A 21,560-nucleotide genomic window follows, 5' to 3' on the forward strand; every position below is an offset into this window, starting at 1 on the left:
TGGAAACTTTCCTTTTTTTTTTTTTTTAAACTGAAGTATAATTGATTTACAATGTTGTGTTAATTTCTGCTGTGCAGCAAAGTGACTCAGTTATATCTATGTATATGTATATGTATGAAAAAGAATATATATGTTCTTTTTCATATTCTTTTCCATTCTGGTTTATCACAGGATATGGATTATAGTTCCCTGTGCTCTGCAGCAGGACCTTGTTGTTTGGAGCTTTCCTCTCTCGAAATGAGAACTAAGGCATCTAGACCAGCAGACCTCAAGGCTGTGGGAACAGAGAGCAAAAACTCTTCAATGGGTTATTAGGTCCCACCCTGTTGTTCCCAGACTGTGGGACAAAGAACGTCATCAACCCATCACTGGCTTAAGACATACACCACGTCCTGTAGGATGGTACCCAACTTCCCGAGGGGCTGCCTCCCAGCCAGCACCGGCTGCTCCTCTGTTCTTTCAGGCCACGTGATGATGGCGTATGTGGTGAGAAGCGAGAGGCCTAAAGCTGCACTTCTTCACCTGAATGGACAATGCTCCCCCACGCAGGGTTCCATGACCATGGGCAAGGGGTGTCTGAAGTCCACAAAAGCATTTCAGTCGGGGAGGGCAAATCCATACCCGGAAAGGATGCCTTTCCATTCAGGACGAATCCATCATGATAAGATGAGCATAACATCGTCAACTCACCACTAGGTTTCCAGCAGCACCTCCCACCCTGCCCCCCACGACCACCAGGCAACAGCATCCTTTCAGGGACTCAGTATTGGCAGACTGGGCCCTCAGCGGCGCTGGTACCCAGGCTGACTTGAGAAAGAGGATGTCCGTGCTGAGCCGTAGAAAACCTCCATCCCTGATGCCATGGCCCACTGAGCCTCCAGGTAGCTGGAGGAAGATGCTGTTCTCCACAGAATGGACCATCTTGTCCACTGATTATTGAGTCTTCTCTGCAGCAGAGATCCTTCTCTCTAGCACCTACAGGGAACAAAGATGCTGGGACCCACTGTAGTTATAGGCCTGGAGGCAAAGACAGCTGGTGAGAACACACCTGAACACACAGTCCTTACGCAAGAAAGCCTTTCCTCAGACAGGGAGGAGTCTAGCAAGACAGGCTGGAGGAACTGGGGGTAGGGGTTGTCAAGGTTCTTAGCTGAGGCCACTCAAATGTCTCCTTCCCTAATTCCCGGGTCCCACCTCTCCCCAACTAATGCCGCAAAGTTAACATAAGGGATTTAGTAGGGTTGTCATTTCTGCTGCCCCCACAATTAGTTACTGGGCCCGGTCAGCCATGCCTGCCTTGTGGCTACAAGAAATGAATGCTTGTTTTAAGGCTGACCTCTGGATGCATCTGTGCCTAACCCAAGCCTTCCAGCTCTTCCAATTCAGGACTGTCATTCTGGAAACTGTCCAGCACCATCCTCGTGATCATTATTACTGCACATCAGTGGAATGCAGCCTCCAGTTAGTATCCCAATGCCTTGAACCCAACCAACATCCCAAGTCAAACAACAGGTGATGGTTTAGGCAGTCATGACACAAATCCATGTCCTCAGTGAGGATTCCCCTCCTCCATCTGCAGGAAGGGCACCACCGTGTGCTCAAGCAGGGAAGCAGCCCAGTCCCCTAATCCCATCCCAAAGATCTGATTCTGGCACTAATTCTGCTAACAAGAACTCCATCGGCCAGGGGCCAACTTGAAAAACAAAGATCATTTAAAGATTAAAAACAGAGGGAATCTGATGAAGGGAATTGGTTGTACAGGTGATGGAAAGGCAGAGAAGCCAAATCAACGACCCAAAGAGATCAGTCACACAAGAAGACACCCCCATGATGGGCTGGAGGGACAAAGGGAAGAGGCGGGGCTCCTAGAGCCCAGGGAGGTGGGCACCACGGCAGGCCCATCCGACAGACGTTAGTACCAAAGAGAAAGTGCAGCCACTGCCTGAGACACCCCAGGAAACACAGGGAGGGAAACCCCTGCGGCTTGTCCCTTCCCCCTGCTTGGCCAATCTCCGACCCTGGCCCCCACTGGCTGAATCAGCTCTTCTCAGAGTCTAGGAAATGAAGCCTGCCGGGGTCACCCCCAAGTGACATAGAGCCAAACAGGGGACAGGTGAGGAATAGATCTGATAGCAAAAACTGCCAAGAACCAGCGCCCTGTAAGGCAGGCTTGGGATGAGTAGAACCCAAGTACGTAAAGCAGGCTTCAAAAGAAGCGCTCTGGGGTGCAATGACCCCAGAGACTCGGAGCGATGCTTCTGAATGAACTCTTGTGACTTGTAAATAGAACTACTGTATGTGAATAAATGTCAAGAGGAAAGAAAACACGGTGTAGAAAAAAACCGAACAAGCAAATATATATGTCAGATAAGGAGTTCATCATTCCCACTGCGATGTTCTGGGCTCAGCAGATCCCTTCAACACACAACGGAGGCGAGCATGGACTTGCTCTGGGTAAAGCTGGAACGGGGCTGGCCGCCTAGCCCACTCACCAAGTTTATGGTATGTTTGGAACTATGCACAGGCAAACACAGGCCACAGATTTCAAACACCTCTTTTCCAACCCTGTACATATCATTTCAAGACATATCAACTATGTCAGATATGTCAAAACATGTCAGACCATCAATGCTACCAGAGGCTAGAATAGTGGGGGTCAAACTTATAAAGCTGCAAGAGGTCTTAGGGTGACCTCGTCTAATGAGGAGTCACCTGCAAGCAACACACTATTTTCAGGAGGAAGAAATCTCAGAAGTTACGTTCAAAGGCAGACACAGTGTTGCGATGCCTGATTTTAAAAGTTACCGTTTCTTTCCTTTTTCAAAGGAGACCTGTTAACCATGTTTTCCTTAAACTGACTCTTGTGCAACAAGATGTGTTCTTCACCATCCACTGCTCTACAGCTGAAGAAATCTGTGCCCAAAGAGGAGCGTGGCTTGCTGCCTGAGGTTACAGAGTCAAAGGCAAAGCCCAAATTTAAAACCTACCCTCCCAACTCCTAATCCTAATCCTGCTTTCTGTTTCAGCCAGCGGTGGTTGCCAAGAACGAGAGAAGTGCTCTCACTTATGGCCCGGGAGATTAAAATGAGGCAACAGCCATGCCGCCTGCCCCAGTGGCCCCTGAGGCCAGTCAGCCCTGCAAACAATTGCACCACTCCAATCTGTGTCGCAAGAGGGCTTGAAATATCAATCACGATTGTAACAGACAGTACTTCAAATGAAAAATTTGAGAGAAGGCCAGACTTGGGACAACCCTGGCTCTCATTTGGGAAGAAAGTGCAGGGTACAGTATTTCGAATTCTACGTATCACGTACATTTAGTTATCTTGTCTGCTTCTCATTCTGGGCTCTCGTGGAATATGGGGCAAAACGTCTGTCACAGCAGACCACTGCCCTTCCTTCCTGCACCTGCCCTCTACCTGCACTAGGTGCTCACACTTCTGTGTCTCTAGAAACAAGTGGTTCCAACGCATAGTAGCACTTGAAAAATACTTGCTCAATAAATGAATGCACAAATGAGTAGAAGGTGATGGCCAGTCATCTCACTTTCTGGAGACTGACAATTCCTATCGCTCTGAAGATGATGTGTCACATGTACCTATTTTGCTGGTATCTTCAATCAATCAGGCAATATGTGTGAAGTAGAAACAAGTTAACAGTCCTTGATACTGATTTCTAATAAACCTAGAGCTGACAAGTATAATTCCTAAAATATTTGTTGGAAGAATATTTACAGGTCGTTTGTTCTTGTCATATAATAATATTATATAGCATTATACCTTAGCAGTATATAAAGGGCTAATATGAACATTCTTGCTTTTAATTCAGAAATTTTTCTTAAGTATGTTAATATGCCCTTTGATACCTTGGTTGTTTTAAATTAAGACTTCATTGAGTGATTTATTTGGAAAATTATTTCTAAAAAGGAAAATGAAAAGATAAACTCAGTGAACATTAGCAGACACAGACTGGATGCAGCCAGAGTTCGTGAGCTTGGGCTGTTGCTGGAGAAGCCCATGGTCTCAAACTGGGCATCCCCGGAGGTCGACCCTGGGACAAGCCCACAAGTGCAAGGAGTGAACATGCGAGGTGAGCCAGGGAAGGGAGGACAGGCAACGAAGGTTGTGACAGTGAGGCAGGGACATAGGCACAGGTAACAGGGACTCAGCGAGGGCATCGAGCACGCCTCAGCACCATCCTGCCCAAAGGCTCCCTGGCACTTTGAGCCTGCCCACCAGCCGGCCAGCCATGGTCCCAGGAAGAGCCAGAGAACACCCTCAGGCAGAGAGACGCAGGAAGCCGACAGCCCCAAGAACAGGCCTTAGATAACTCCTCAGGTGGGCTGAAAAGACACAGGTCAGATGCCCTGCCCTCTGCCCTCACTAGGTTTGAAAACCCCGGGGCATCTACATAGACTTAGGCATCATCAAGGTCTCTTCACAGGTGAATATCCACTGCAGTGCCCAGTCATTCTCTAGAACTTACAGGGCCCGCCCAAGCTTCCTGGACGGTTCTGACCACCCCAAGTGAGGAGTGCTATAGCGTGGTCCAGTGATGACAATATTGTTGAAATACTACACTTTTATTAATGAAAACCATGCACTCCAATTATATACACTTCTGTATCAGAAATGCCATTTCAGAAACAAATATTTGAGAACCCAGGACACGAAAGGAAGAGATTCACTCATAAAAAACAAAACCAGGGAAGCTAGTCATTAACTCCTCTGCAATGTCAAATGTGCTAGAAAAAAGCTGTCTTTTAGCTCACCAACTGGCAGCCCATCTACTAAGTAAGAACGAACAGTTTGTACCTTTTGGCACTTTTCAGGGAAAACTAGAGGAGAAGAGAAGGCCTGGCCTGGGCTCCACTGAAAGGACAGAGGTGCAAGGAGGGGTCAAGGGCAAGGAGCGTGGAAGGTGGACCAAGCAGGGCAGGGGTGTCCCGGCTCCTGACGGGCAGCTCCTGGAAACACGTGTGCAGCGGACACGGAGAACCCAGTCCCGCCCCAGGGCCCTGCCAGGGCTCACAGGACACCCTGCAGCCATTGTGAGAAACACTCCAATCCCTTCCTACCACCAGGGCACCATCTGTATTTTGATTTTGCCAGCGGACCCAGAGAGCCTTTTACCATTTTTTTCCTTCAGCACAGCACAGCACCCAGGATCTGGTACTGCATCCATTCGCCACGTCTCCTTAGTCACCTTTACTCTGGAACAGTCCATCAGCTTTTTAAAAAACCTTTTATGACACTGCATTTCTGAAGAACAATTTCCTCCCCTTTTTTTAATGGAATTGCCCTCATTTAGGGTTTGATGCATTCCTGGCCAGTAAACCACATAAGCGATGCTGTGTCCACTGCAGACATGCGGGGTCCATTGACCCCTCTCTAGCAGCACCCATCACAGGCATCACCCAGTTTCCCTACTGCATGGTTCTATTGCTTCCCCTGCAGTGAGTAAGCAGGCTATGGGGAGACACACGGAGGCCGGTCCTCATAAAATATTCCCCTTAGACTCAGCATCCATCAGTAATTCTTGCCTGAATCCGTCTTTACTGTGACGGCTGCACAAGATTTCCCATTGCTGGCACTCCTCACACATCACCAGCCAACACTCGGCATTCCTGTAACCCTCCTTTCTCTCCCATTTATTGACTTATTTTTTTAATTTATTGTATTTTTATCTTATTTTTGGCTGCACTGTGCCTTCGTTGCTGCGCGGGCTTTCTCTAGTTGCGGCGAGCGGGGGCTACTCTTCGTTGCAGTGCGCAGGCTTCTCACTGCAGTGGCTTCGCCTGTTGCGGAGCACAGGCTCTAGGTGCACGGGCTTCAGTAGCTGTGGCTCGCGGGCTCTAGAGCACAGGCTCAGTAGTTGTGGTGCACGGGCTTAGTTGCTCCGCAGCATGTGGGATCTTCCCGGACCAGGGCTCGAACCCGTGTCTCCTGCACTGGTAGGCGGGTTCTTAACCACTGCGCCACCAGGGAAGCCCTCTCATTTATTTATCCTTTAATTATCACTATGAACTCGAGAATTCTGTTTTTTTCGAACAGTTAATAAGTCACTACTGTACTTGTTTGGCTGCTGAAACTGGGCCAGATTTAGCCAATGAGAGTCCCATCAACTTGGCTCCTGTGTCCTTCCGACATGCCCCATCTTTTTTTCTTTTTTAATCACTCCTTATTTTGTGGCATAAGGTACCCCACGCTCATGGACCTACACTGTCTTAGCCCTGAAATAGGCCATTTCTTAGAGGAGCCCTGGCTCCTTTGGGTGAGAAACAGTATTTGACACCAAGGTCTGGGTACAAGGTGTTCATTGCTACCGAGGTGTACTTGCTTCTAGGCCTTTCAGTGGACACAGCACTCAACAATGTCTTCAGTGACTGAACAAATGAGTGCATTTCTATCATGGGGGTGTCCTTTCCAAGGTCAGCTCTTATTGGAACCAGCATTATATAACACGGTTCTTTCTACGTTCTCTCCCAGGAACAAAGAGGCCTAGAGTTCAGGCTAAGAGGAAAAAATCAATAAGGACACTGTGATAAAGGACTGGGCTCCCAGTGCAAAAGGGCACCACTCTGGGCCGGAACTACTGGGACCGAGAGCCCCACTCGGGATGGGGCTTTCAAAATCTGATCCCCGGCACTGGTCCCTGGATTTGAACCTTTCCCGTGACTTTGGACAGCAAGCCACCAGGTTATTTTAACTAGAAAACGGAGCAGTGAACTTTCTGGGATACTCGTGGAAATCACAGGGAGTTCCTTGAACCCCTCACCTGCCATCATGTCAATGAAATGAATTCCAGGATGCCCAGACTCTGGGGCAGCGCCAGCACCAAAGAGCACGTGGTCCATGTCCTCTTTTTTTTTTTTTTCCCGGTACGCGGGCCTCTCACTGCTGTGGCCTCTCCTGTTGCGGAGCACAGGCTCCGGACGTGCAGGCTCAACGGCCATGGCTCACGGGCCCAGCTGCTCCGCGGCATGTGGGATCGTCCCGGACCGGGGCACGAACCCGCGTCCCCTGCATCGGCAGGCGGACTCTCAACCACTGCGCCACCAGGGAAGCCCTACCCCATGTCCTCTTTTTAAACCATGGTATTATAAACAATTTCAAACACACACAATCGTGAAAGAACCTGTGTGGCCTCACCCACCATTCTTAGTTCATCCACACCCCTTCCTCCCCCATACATTTTGGCAAAATGATTTTAAAGCAAATTGTAAACATACTTCAATATGCATCTCCAACAGTTAAGGACAACATCATTATCATCTGCAACAAAATGAAAAGCAATAATCTCATTATCTAATATCTAATAGTACCCAGTCCATGATTAATTTTCTCCAATTATCTCAACAATGTCTTATTATACTTGGTTTAAATTAAATTATAAACAAACAAGGCCCATACATTCAACGTGATGGATCTCTTAAAGAGTATTTTAACCCATAATAGTGCTCCCTCTTTCTTAATCCCATTTACTTGTTGAAGAAACAGGGTTCTTACAGAATTTCCCACCTCCTGGACGTGCCTGTCAAATTAACTCTTAATATATGAGGAATGTTTAGCTCAGGAGAAATTATCCAGTGACCCAGTGAGTGGTAAACCCAGTGGCTGATGTGGTGATAAGAAGTATGAGGGAAAGGGTATGTTTCTGGGATCCACTGAGCAGGTGACAAAAGTCCAAAGGAAGGGACAGAAAGAAAGAGGCATTTCTAACTAAGGAAAACGCCTCTAGGAATTTGACACGGGTTCAGCTGAAAGAAGACGGCCCCCGCAGGTAGTTGATAGCTGGGCACCAACAAACTGGTGCACATTGATCTCAGGAAAACCCAAGTCCTCTTTTCCAAAGCTGTGGAAGGAGAGTCTTCCACAGGCTTCCACCATGTGGCTGCCAGAGTGCATTTCTGATAAACTGCTCTCTCCATTGGTGGTTCGTATTACAGACAGCATCGCATTACCATCATTCTTAGCACGAACAAACAAAAACATACTAGTTCTACAGCCTTTCAAACAAAACAAAACACTCCTTAAAGCTGCCTTTTAATGCTCATTCTTATCTAATTGACACCTTTTCTTTAATCTTTTTTGTCTGTTTAAATATCTGGATTTGTTATGAGGCCAAGACCCACGGGTGCAGAGAGACGCATGACCGGTTATCATGGGGGAACATGAGGGCTGTTCAGATCCTCCTAACCAGCCGTCTCAAATAGGGCACATCCCGGTTTCTCCCCTGATTTAGTCTCCTGGGGCTGTCATAACAAGAGGCCACAAACCAGGTGGCTTAAAACAACAGAAATTGATTCTCCCACAGCTCTGGAGGCCAGAAGTCCAAAACCAAGGTGTTGGCAGGGAAGGGAGAAGCCTTCCTGCCTCTCCCAGCTTCCGGTGGCTGCCGGCAGCCTTTGTCATTCCTGAGCTTTGGCTGCATCCCTCTTTTTCTCTCCCTTCATCAGCACAAGGCGTTCTCCCGCTGCACCTGTCTCCATGTGGCTGTCTTCTTATAAGGACACCAGTCATTGGATTAGGGTCCACCCAGCTCCAGTAGACCTCACCTTATCACACCTGCAACCATCCTATTTCTGAATGAAGTCACATCCTCAGGTAGTAGGGCTTTGGACTTCAACATGTGTTTTTTCGGGAGACGTAATTCAACCTATAACGTTCCTCTCTCACATACGATTTCAATATAAATAAGCACACAGGTGTAGCTCCAAATAAAGTACAGATTATCAACCTCCCCACAACTTAAAATCATATGTCTGCCTTATCCAGACTGACACGTGAAGTTCTACAGGCCACCGATACCTGGAGGTCTTATACAATGCTGCTATCCTAAAAACCAGGGCATCAACATTCCTTTACCTGTAAAGAATAAATGTAGGAGCTCCTAGAAGCCAGGCTGGAGGAAAGCTTGCCAGGGAGGAGCATAGGGATGCTAGGCACCAGAGGCGAAAAGGATGCAGAAAGCAGAGCCGGGACCAGAAGCCTGCACCTGTGCGAAGCCAGAACGAAGAGGTGAGACTCAGGGCGTGGGCGCTCGGAGCCGAGCAACCTTCTGCAAGTCACCGAGCTTTGCTGACTTTGTTTCCTTCTCTGTAAACTAGCTGCGCTTGCAGGGTTGTTGTGAGGGTGGAGTGAAATGATGGGTGCCCAATGCTTAGCACACAGTGGTCGGGAAACGGAAGGTACGGCCGCCTGCTTCCGTCAGGCACAGACAGCACAGAAGAAACGCTGGAACCCGATCCAAGGACTTGCATTCCCTGGGGGAATGTCTGTGCTCCCACCTCCTCCCACTTCAGAGGCAGGCTCAGTGGGGACGTCATCCCTGCAGGGGGCCCAGGGGACACATGGCAGGGCAGCCCTGTCATGGTAGCCTGGGGCTTACAGAGCCATCGTGGGTGGTTTCAACCTCAGACCAACAGAAAGGAAGCTTGCGGTTCACCCAAGCAGCACCTTGACCAGGTGTTCATGGACTAAACTTTGACATTTAAACTCTGCTCCGTGGAGAGATGTGGAAAAAACAAAGATGACCAAAGGGTATGTCTGAGGCATTCGTGAGAAGGTGAGATGACCGCCAGGGATGTTCCTGCAGGCGCAGTGCCTCGTCAGCTGGGGTAAAGAGGTGGAGGAGAGTAACAACCCTCCGCGTGTGGATGACGACTAGGTGTGTGGCTGTCCACTGGTGCACACGGACGGAGGTCGTTATAAGGGGACATGGTTCTCAATCCGGGCACTGACGTACATTGTTCCGTTGAATCATTGCCCCAGGCACAGGCAGAAATGAGCAAGAAGACTCTGGGGACTGCAAGTGTGAGAACGCTGTGTAGTAAAGGGACTGAGTTCTGCACCAGAGGCTTCCTGGGCTATTCCCCAGTCCAACAAATCGCACCCACTCCAAACCAGAGGTAATGATCGTGTGTGACTAAGGACTGTATCAAAGGTCTAGATGACGCAGCAGGAACCAAGAGCAAATAAACACCATACTGATAAGACAGAGCAAAAATCAAACAGGCGTGCAGTGCCTACCAAAGGCGTTCGACCACCCTGCTTAACTTTAACGCACCCAATGCACGCTGACGCTTCCTCAGCTGAACTCTTAAAGGGGCGCACCCCCGACTCCACACCTGTGACTTCCATCCTGTATTCATTGTGGTGCATGTATCAACAGATTCATTACTTCAGTGTACATTCTGGGGGAAGTGTCTCCCCAAAACGCTATAGGTTGTTCCAAGTTAGGGGTCAACATGTGAAACATGAGAAAAGATGTATCATTCTTTGGAATCAAATAATTTATATTCATATGTAGGAGCCATGTGAGTTATAGGTTCTCAATGCTATCAGACCCCATATTCACCCTTTTAAAACTAAGATTTTCTAATGCCATCTTAATCTGAAATAAGATCCCTAGACGATATCACTTATACACACTTTTGAAAAGAATCATCATAACAACCTAAATCTAATATAAAGGGAAAATAAAATGAAAGCTGTTCGTAATCGAATAATAATATATATTTTAATACATAAACGTTAGAGGGCAGTTTTGCTAGAAGACAAAAAGGGCCCCACATGTTTCCAAAACATCCCCCAGGAGGAAGTACCACTGTCACCGGGAAGCACTAGGGCTGCACGCTATGACCAGGGCCACCCATTGGACCATGGAGATCCCCCGACCCAGGAGGGCTCATCCATGGGGTGCAGAAGACTCTAGCCAATAGTTAGCAGAGCCAAAAATGTCCTCCCAGCATCTGTACTAGAGACTGCAAATCGGCCACCAGAAGTAAAGAGAAGGGCTCGGCCATGGCCGCTGAGCCTGCGCGTCCGGAGCCTGTGCTGCGCAATGGGAGAGGCCACAACAGGGAGAGGCCCACGTACCGCAAAAAAAAAAAGACAGAACGCACCAGAAATAAAGAGGAAGCCACTTGACCCTGGAGACGGCTCTGACCCTGCTGGCTCCCAGCTCCGGCTCCATCCCATACACTCACTCTCCTACCTTCTCTTTCAGATGGCTTGACTCAACTTCTGTGCCCTAAAATCAACATGGTCAAAATTTTGGAGTGAAAAGGAAGTTTTGACGAGGTTTGTTTGCTTGTTTGTTTTAATCTACTCCTGTGCTGGCTTGAGAAGTGATTTAATGGCGAGGTGAGCACCAGTGGTGAGGAGTTGTAATTTCTGATACTTTGTCAGTCACGAACTCAATACAGAGCTTGAGGCAAAAATACATAACATCATATCCATTGCAAACACCCCTTCCTCCCAGGTAAAGACTGAAAATCTGATTCATTTGACTACTAGTGACCTTGAGATTGGAGTTGCTTGACACGCACCTGTACTACACCTGCTCAGAGCAGGTGTGTCCACAGGCTTGCCTGGGTCTGCCCGTGAGCCTTGCAGCACCTTTCAGCCAAGCTCTTCTCCCAATGGGTGCTGAGTCATCTGCAGGGAACTGCCAAGCAGGGAAGAGGTTGCCAGCTGAGAAGGGACAGCGGAGCCTGGGGAGACCACCTGTGGCCCAAACCATCCATGATGAAAAGACGGAACAGCAGAGACGTGTGGGATTTTATTCTGAGCTCCATTCTGTTAACCAAAATTTTAGAAACAGAGACCTGATTAGGATGTTATGATGATTCTTTTCAAAGAAGTATGTATAAGTGATATCATCTAGGGATCTTATGTCAGATTAAGGTGGCATTACAAAATCTTAGTTTTAAAAGGGTGAATATGGGGTGAAATTAAAAGGTGTTTATTTGGAGTTTGTTAGGACTGCAGCCCTGGATACACAGATTCAAGAAGCACTTGAATTGTGTTCCGTCAGACTAACAAAAGGGGGCGTTTATAAAGGTAAAAACCACAAGATTACAGTTGGTTACTTGAGTTGTTTATCAAGAAGTATCATTGGAGCTGGCAAGAAATGGGGGTGCTTAAGTCAGGGTTGGCTGGGGACTGAAATGGTTGTACAGTTACAAGGGGAGGCCTTGAGACCATAAGCTGACAGCTGGCAGGTGCTGCTGGTGGTGTCCTTGGTACAGTTCACAGGCAGTTCAGGTTCTCAGTGGTGTACGATGTGTCTGCGACCACATCCTCGGTGGCCATCCGACTCCATGTTTGCATGCCTGAGCTGTGACGGCTTTATTATAATTTCCCTTTGTTATCACTGCCAAGTCCTGGTGCTTTTCAATTTGCAAAACACGCGGCGGCACACCTGCTCGCTTTGGAGCCGTGGTCTCCGTCGCAGCCGAGGTCTGTTTCACATGCTGCACCTTCTACCTGCCTTACTCTCGGCTCACCTGGGTTTTGTGAGGTCTCCTAGGACCAGACGGAGCCCAAAGAGCTGGGTGACCTGCAGAACCACCTGCCCTTCAACAGCGCTATACATGCTCCTCCACAGAAGACGTCCCAACCAGACGGCTTCGGGCAGCACCCCCTGCACGAGGGGGCACTAGAGTGCTGTCACAACGCCGCTTTCCCAGGACAGGCATGCCAGCCTGGATCTAGTAGCTATTTCATTTCCATTGCTTTTCTTTCCCCTTATGAGAGGTGTAACCAATTTCTGGCACAGTACTTTTCTGTTTTAAAAATTAATTTTTAAAAAATGGGCCCTGGGTCACATTTTCCCTGAAAATCTGGCCCAATATTAGGTTTACTCATGGTTAGGGGTTGAATTGTTTCTCCCCAAATTCATATGTTGAAGTCGTAACTCCCAATGTGAGCTTATTTGGAAATAGGGTGATTGCAGATGTGATTAGTCAAGATGAGGTCATACTGGAATAGGGTGGGCCCTAATCCAACATGACTGGTGTCCTCATCAGATGGCCTGTGAAGACACAGACACACGGAAGGAAAACACCATGTGAACATGAAGGCAGAGAGCGGGGTAACGATGCCACAAACCAAGGACACCAGAGTGCCAGCAAGCCACTGGAAGCCGGGAGAAAGACATATAACATTTATATATGTAACATAAATCTTGTTTATTATTTTCTCCTTTGGCTATACCTAAGACCAACCCTTAAAGTCAGGCACACTGGGCATTAAATACATCATTTTTCTTCTCTCCTGCCCACAGGACAATCAAAGGCAGCTTAAAGCACTGCAAAGGAAGGAGTTGGTTCCGCTTTTAGCCTCTAAGGGGAAGAGATTAAATTGAGAACGCTCATCTCATCTGAATATCAAACAGTGCTGCGATTCTGAGGACTCAGTCTCCACGTCGGGAAGGTGACTGCTAAGAGATACTCAGAATCTGACTCACTTTAATAGTGCAATTCTTTGTTTCCACTCCTTAGGCATAAGGTGGATGGATTTTTTTTTTTTTTCCTTTTTTTTTTTGCGGTACGCGGGCCTCTCACTGCTGTGGCCTCTCCCATTGTGGAACACAGGCTCCGGACGTGCAGGCTCAGCGGCCATGGCTCACGGGCCCAGCCGCTCCGCGGCATGTGGGATCTTCCCAGACAGCGGCACGAACCCGCGTCCCCTGCATCGGCAGGTGGACTCTCAACCACTGCGCCACCAGGGAAGCCCGGATGGATTTTTAAAATATATTTATTTTACTTTTTTATTTTTTAAAAAATTTTTGGCTGCATCCGGTCTTCGTTGTGGCATGCAGGATGTTTTTGTTGTGGCACGTGGGCTTCTCTCTAGGTTGTGGCATGTGGGCTTCTCTCTAGTTGTGGTGCATGGGTTTTCTCTCTCTAGTTGAGGCGCACGGACTCAGTAGTTGTGGCATGTGGGCTTAGTTGCTCTGTGGCACATGGGATTGTAGTTCCCTGACAAGGGACTGAACTCGCGTCCCCTGCAGTGGAGGGCGGATTCTCTACCACTGGACCACCAGGGAAGTCCCAAGGTGGATGGGTTTTAATAGTCCCCCGATCGTCAGCCTTGGCAATGCAAGAGATTGCCTAACAGTATGTGTACCAACAAGTTAAGCTGTCCCCTGTGGGTTTTGGCTCAGTAAGGGGCATGTGCACTTTTTTTTTTTTTGAGAAAGAGTTTGGAAACAGACAAACTGATGTCATCGACAGCAAGGCAACCATCTTCGACTAATAAACAGAGCTAATTAAACCTCCCTGACTTGAGAAAAGAACCATGAAACCACGAAATCAAAGAACCTTTGATTTGAAAGGTTTGGGCTCTGAGGCTTTGTCAGCAACGTGTTTCACCACATCGTTGTGCTCAAGTTACTCTTTGATGAGTGGGAAAGCAAGAAGTGCTAGAGGCCTCCACTAACCTTTGCTGGACTAAGAAAAGCCAATGATTTGCCTTCTTTGGCTTATGAAGCAAGCGCTGTCCCTCCTGGAGACCAGCTCCTATCCCAGCAAGGGGCAGGGGGGCAGGAGGTGAAGAGGCCCAGGGCACAGCTCCCAGCAGGGTGGCCCTACCTGCCCAGGCTCCTGCTGTCTCCGTCAGGAGAAGTGAGTCAAACAGACATCTTATGGAGGAAGAGCGTGTATGCAAACACTGACTTAGGATTCCTCTTCCCTCACATAAGCAAATGACTGCTACCTGATAAAACATGTTGGGTTGATACTAATGAACTATGGTTTCAAGTGAAGCCAGAAGCTTATTGAGCACCACGGGCAGGAAAAATCCACTGCCGAAAGCGTGCATATTCTAACCTAGAAAAAATTCCTCCGGCCCGCAAAACTGGCATCGGTCCGACCTACCTCGCCACACCAAAATCCCTTCTGGCTAGTCCCAAATATTCACTCTGAGTTAAAAATTCAGACATCTGCGGGCGCCTGGAGGTCCCACCGTCCATCCTCAACACATTTACGGAAGGAACTTGTTTCAGCCACACTGATGTTTAAGAGGAGGGAACATTCACAGCAGAGCCTGTGACTCTCAAAGAGAGGTGTCTGTCCTCCTCACCCTCTGAGCCTGCGGACATTCCCCAGACGCAGGGGGACTCCTGTGCGTGAACTCACTCTGACTGGCTGCGCTGAGCTGGGATTTGCTCCAAACCATAATCCTCCCGGGCTGGGGCTCATGGAAACCTGGGGTCGGTTAAGCCAAGCCCGCCCCACATCTGTGTCCCTCGGGCATCATCAGAGCAGCCGTGGCCATCGCTGCTACAGCAGCAAACTGACGCATCTCTTGTACTGGCCAGGTGTGAGCGGCAACAGGAGCCGGTGGCAGCAACGGCACCACAGGGACGTGCTGGAGCAGTCAGCACCGGGGTTTAGGGGTGAGCTTCTCCTTCTCTGGGCATGGTTCTGAGTTCCAGCTTGTCTTAGCAACAACTCACCTCAAACTGACTTAGACGGTCAAGGGGGTTTATGAATGTTGACTCGCATGTTGAACCAAAAGAAACTGCCATTCTTATAAGTCAACATTTGTAAATTTATCAGCAGTACTAGAGGCTTCTGACGCGAAAACATGCCCCATGATCCGGAAGAGAGGCATGATCCAGCAGCTTGGTCAGTGTCTCCAAGAACTCAGATTTCCCCAGTCCTTCCAATCTGCCTTTCACGAGGACAGGCTCATCCCCAGACCTCATGAGTCCCCACCCCAGTAGGACCCAAAATACCTCATGATGCCAAAGTGGTTGCGGCAGTCCATGACATACATCTTTACACCCTATCATCCAGGAAAGGAGAGATGGTCTCTTCTGACAGCACACATGGAGGAGGGAAGGTGTTTCACTTTCCCGTGAACACTAGCAAACAGCTCTTCTGCCTCCTTGGTTCTGACAGAGCAACATATCTTCCCACTATGGCCAAGAGATAGAATTTTTTAGCTCAAGCAAATCTGGGTTCACCCTGGATTTAGGAGTGGGGTCAATCCTACCCATAGCACTATCGCTGAGAATGATGAGGCTGGTCTCCTAAGAGTTAGATCTGGGTCGTGTTACCAGAAGCACTTGAACTGTGTTCCCCAGGGCTATAGTCCTCAGCTTGGCTCAAATAAATATTTCTTATATTCCTCATTATTATTATTCCTTTTTCTCCTCCACCACCTCCCTGTGTCTCTCAGATGACTTCAGGAAAACAGAAGACAAGAGGCATGAAATTCCAATTTCCCTATCTCCCATCCTGGCCTCCTTGGCCCTTTCACAGTGGAAAGCCCTCCTCCAGGGCTGAGCTCGCCCAGGGACCTGTGGTCACCAGTCAGCCCTTTTCTCAACCTCTGCCTATACACAGCTCCCGGCATTTAAACATGTGTTCATATCTCCCACTTCTAAGTTAAAATAAAGCAAAAAGCCCCCCACCCCCTGCCCAGCCCCTCCAGCTAATACCCCTCCCTGTCCTCTCACAGCCAAGTTTCTGGACAAGCAGTCTCTCCCTTCCATCTGTGACCCGCTCCCACCCCTTCTTCTCCAGGGAGCTGCTCTCCACAAGGCCTGCCACGACTGTTCTGTTGCTGTTCTAGGGGAAGTCTTCAGTCTCAATCTTGGCACACTGGTTCAGAGCACGGACCTCAGGGCCAGCCTTGCAGGAGTTGGGTCCCGGCTTTGTCACATGTTGGTGACCTTGGGAGAGTTCTCTCTCTGCCTCTGTTGCTTCATCTTTAACCCAGAGATATAGCAGGTTTCTACCTCCTGTGTGTGTTACAGGATTTAGGTGAGGTCATAAATGTAGCACCCTTCAAAGGGTGTCTGGCCTGTGGCAAACCCTACACAGGTGTTAGGGCAGCACCCGCTATTATCCGTGACCGCCGGGGGACACTGGTGACGCTGAACACTCTGCACGCCTGTGTCCTGCCCTCTCCTGGCCTCCCTCCCGCTCGGCCTACTCCCAGGCCTCCCCTGTCCTCACACGGGTCCCATCTTCTCACCCCACATGTTCTTCCCAGATGATCCCAAGCAATGAGTGGCTTCAGCGACCATCTGTAGTGATGGCTCAGCCCGTGTCTCCAACCTGACTGGAGAGCATGGCCACCACCCAGATGCCCAAGCCAGCCCCTTGGAACTCCTCCCACTTATTCAAATGTCTTGATCATTTTGTACCCTTGGGGTTTCCTACAAAAACTGACATATGGAAACTTCTCAATATGCTAGAGATGGATGGATGGTCTCTGGTAAGAGATTCAGTATGAAAGTATAGCGTCATAAGATTATTCTTAAGTCATAACAACAGTTGACTTTCTCTGAGCAGCATGAATAGAGAAGAGCAGACGGCACAAGATAGGGCCTTAGGGAGGACCCCATTCTGGTGGTGGGGGAGGGCTATTCCTTTGCAGGCCTCCTGGTCAACCCCACTGAGGCCAGTGCCTCTCCATCTTTCAGGTGGGGCTCGAGATTCTGCATTTAACAAACTCATTGATGCTGCGCTGTTGCTGGTCCACAGAACAAGCCTTGAGAAGCCAGGGTGCAGGCCTTGCTAATTTCCCTTAAAAATTAATACGTGTATATTTTACCACAATAAAAATAATAATAGTACAAAATGGATCACATTCAATAATAAGGAAGACAAAAAAGTGGCTAGAAGGAAGACAGAAGACAAAAGGAAAAAAAATAATGAGGAAGCCTTTTGCTTTTTGATACGGACAGAGTTCTGCAATTTACTATTGAGTGAAAAAAATCTTTCCACTGTGATTCCACTTATCTAAAGGAATGTGAGAAATAATTCTGGAAGAATATGTATATTGAAATGCTAATCACAGGTATGTTCAGGTGGCCATCAATTAAAATTTTCTTTTTATAGATTTCTGATTTATATGTCGTTTCATTTTTCTATTAATATATATAAAATACTATAATTTTAAAATTCCCATTTTTGAAAAATTTAAATACATAAAAATGTATTCATAAATACATGTATTTACTCCTAAGCTTAGGCACCTGCTCTTGGCCACCCATATAATCTCCAGATGGATCCTTCTAAACGTAAATCAGATCATGTGTGTTGAAGCCAGGCTGGCCTCCTCGTTCTTCTTCAAATGTCAGGCACCCTGCTGCCTCAGGGCCTTTGCACTTGCTATCCCTGATTTTGGGGATGCTTTTTGTGAGAAATTTGCATGGCTCATTCCCTCACTTCTTTCAGGTCTCCACCCAGATGTCTCCAATTCACAGAGGATTTCCTAATCACCTAATTAAAATCACACTCCTCTTCCGTTTAGCGGGCCTGCTTTACTCTTTTCATAATACTTTTCACTGATGTTCCACGCATGTGTCTTTATTTACCCGTTATTTGCACACCTCCCACCAGAATGAAGCTTCCAGACGGCGGGGACTGTGGCGTCCTGGTCAGGGCTGGGTCCCCAGGCCCAGATGGTTCTGGCTCATAACAAGAGCTCAATGCATAGTTGGGGGATGGATTTTAGGCAACAGTTTTGAAGTGAAGAGGAACACTTTTTCCTTCATTCTTACACTTATGTAACGAGTGGCCCTTGATCCTTGGGGAATAACAGACCCCTTAAGAATTTAAGAAAACTTACTAATACCCTTCTCAGAAAAACATGCACACGAACAGGACATTTCATGTAATTTCTGGGAGTTTAACAACCGCTGGAGCTGCTTTTTAAAGTTGAAATCAGCTGCCCCAAACTTCAAGTGCCACTCATTTAAGCCTAATTGCTATTCAGCTGGGCCAGAAGTTACTAGAAAGCTCTTTCCTTTGGGTTTCTCCCACTGACAGACAACTACTGCTCTCACAGGACGGCAGTTGATTATGAGAATGCACATGACACCAACACACGTTATAAGTGAAAATTTACAATTTGAGCTTGAGATGGGTGAGCATCAATAGGCTAGATTTAGCAGTATAAATTACAGTAGGAGCTCTATCAGCCTATCTCTACTGAATCTAGTCACCAGATTGTCTCTTTCCTCATCCTTTGAAATACTTAACCAATGCCCATGACACACTGATACGCTCAACTGAGTCTGCCTTCCTGAGTGCCTGCACATCCCAACTCTAACTAGTTAAATGTAGGTTTATCAGTTGCGTTAGTTCCCGGTCTGCTTATCGTAGCTGTATCTATAATTGCAATGACAATATTTAATTGAATGTAATGGACCTGTTCTCAAACAAAAGCACTGGACAAGAGAATGAACATTTGAATGAACTTAAAAAAAAATGATGTTCCACTTTACCCGACTTTGAGTAATCAACCATCTAACCATACAGTTAAAGGGGCTTCGACTACATTCTAAAAATAGGAAGAGGAGACAGGCAACCCAAAATCATAAAGGGAAGAAAGGAAATCCTATGAGCATTATGGAATTAATTTTTATAAAGATGTAATGCATCAGAGCTGTTGTGTTTTTCCCCTGGCGTGACTCAGCAAACTGAGGAAGAATAGGTCCTCTGTAATCCCTCAGCGGGCGAGAGCTTTAAACAGAATAAGGGCACAGGTGAAAAGGGCCACACATTGGCTCTGGAGGGAACAGGTTCATGAGAAGAGAAATGAAAGGGTTATGGAATCCAGTTTGAACTTGAAAAGTAGAGAACCAACCAAGGAGGGGCATAATGCCCAGGAGAGATGATTCTGAAAAATAACAAGCAGTGAAGAGCATTGGAGATAAAGGCAATGATCAACCCCATGATTTCCCTGAAAGGATTTTGTTCTAATATATGAAAACTTTAGCCAAAAACATTGAGAGATGCTCCTAGCTGTATATGCTGGGAATTCTCCTATGAGTTAGTTAGTGCTTCAGTGTCTCGGGGCAAATCAGTGACCAAGCTCACACCAAGAGGAAAGAGAAATATGCTTTCTCTAGTTACTGTTGGCCTCAGTGGTAAGTCTTGAACGCTGAAATAATCACTATGTTCCCAGGAGGAGAGTGCCCCTTGGGGCCCCTAAAGCCTATAGGTTTTAGTTAAAACGAAGGCTTTTAGGGACTGGGCTCACTGCCAAGTAAACTTCACCAGCTTGGAAGAGTCTACAGGCTCAGGTCTGGGGCAGGTTTGCTGAAGTCATGAGATACTGCAGCTCGGCAGAGATAAAGAGTAACTAGCAGAAGTTAATCAGACTCAGCTCCAAGAGCCTAGAACTTTCCTGACCTCTGGGTGTGTAACCAGCCTTGCCCTCCTTCCTGTTTGCAACTGATAACCTTCCACCCTCCCTCGCCCTCCATTTTTGGACAGGCTCCAAGGTCTAGGTACTAACCTAGCCTCACCAGCGAACAAGATTTGACATGCTAATATCAGGGGCTTGTCAGATAACGTCTTTCTCCGCCTCTTGCCACTTCTGAGAAACTACTAGAGTCTAAACGCACCTGTATTCCAATATACAAAACTGGGGTTCTTAAAGCTCAATATCCTTCCAGGCTGAGGAGCAGTTTGCCAAGTGCCTTCAGCACCCCCTTGGACTTGGTGCTATCGCCAAGGCTTTTGGGCAAGAGTGATATCAAAGTGGTGTCTCAGTAAAAATAATCCGATAATGGGAATAAGAGATTAGAAATAGAGATGTGAGGTGGGAGACCAGCTAAGGGACATCAGTCATTTTTTAGTTATTCAGTTAACAAATAGACACCTCCTATGTCCCAGGAATTGGACAAGCTTTAAAAGATACATCATGGAATAGAAATAACAGATCCAGATGGGAAAAGCCAGGGAGGATTTGTAGCAAAAATTTAGAAGAGCTGAAGGCTTGAACTAAGGCAGTGACACTGCAGGTGGAGAAGGGAGATGGATTTGGGTAGAGAGTAGACAGACCATTAGAGCTATTTCTTATTTTTAATTGCAAAAGTCAAACATTTTCATTCAAATAATATATGAGGACAAAATATAAAGTAAAAAAGCAAGAGTCCCTTCTCTAGCTTCACATCCCACATCTTACAGGAGGCCACTTTTAACAGAGTGCTGACTTCAGGAAGTGATGCTGTGGGTGGGCGGGATGTGAGGAACTCCAGCTGCTGGCATGAACTGGGCAGATGCTTCTAAGACAACGAACACGGGAGAAGACCAATTTCTTGTGGGTAGGGGATGTTTACTTTGTGCTGAATTTTTTAAATAACTGCTTTATTGAACTATATTATAATCCCACACCATACAAGGTCGCCCATTTTAAATTATACAATTCAATGTTTTTTAGTACATTCACGGATATGGGCAACCACCACCATAATCAATTTTAGAACATTTTCATCACCACCAAAAGAAACCCCATACACATTAGCAGTCACTCCCCATTTCTCCCCAACCCCAGGCAACCACTGCCTACTCTGAGCATTTCATATAAATGGAATCATACGATATGTGGCCTTTTGGGACTGCTTTCGAAACAGAGCAGGACTCTATGGTCCTTGTCCCCCGACCATGTCCTCAGCCTGCCTTTTGTCTGTGGAAAAACTTTAGCCAAAGAATAAGGTTAATCAGAGAAGTGAGAAAATGCAGAAACAAAGGAAAACAGTGAAAGGAGACCAGACAATACTAGTCTAATCATTAAGCACAGTCAAGGACCTTTAGTTCCTCCTTAAGGGCTGCGGATAATATTCTGAGCCATCTCCTGTGAGCTGTTTTGCAGATATTGAAGCCCCCCACCAGGGAGAGGATGACTACATGATGACCAAACTGAAGCCATGACATAAGCTGCCACAATTACGAGAACTGGCCTCAAAGAAATAGGAACAAACCCTGGAACTAAAAATTAACTGCACTTAAAACAACCAAGGTG

The 21,560-nt window shown here is 47.3% G+C and overlaps 1 protein-coding gene across 1 annotated transcript in view; it reads right to left on the minus strand.

The window, feature by feature from the left end:
* Window positions 1-10,592: 10,592 nt before the first annotated feature.
* The window catches only part of CYB5A (cytochrome b5 type A), a 41,618-nt gene continuing 30,650 nt past the window's right edge, over window positions 10,593-21,560 (minus strand). Inside the window, exons 5-6 of the transcript XR_012325473.1 lie at window positions 15,529-15,711; window positions 10,593-11,582 (exon numbers count right to left, since the gene is read on the minus strand). The gene's annotated coding sequence lies outside the window, so the exon portion shown is untranslated. The remainder of the gene's footprint in view (window positions 11,583-15,528; window positions 15,712-21,560) is intronic.

This window comes from Tursiops truncatus, chromosome 13, assembly GCF_011762595.2.
Source record: "Tursiops truncatus isolate mTurTru1 chromosome 13, mTurTru1.mat.Y, whole genome shotgun sequence".
In the NCBI taxonomy this organism is placed as follows: domain Eukaryota; kingdom Metazoa; phylum Chordata; class Mammalia; order Artiodactyla; family Delphinidae; genus Tursiops; species Tursiops truncatus.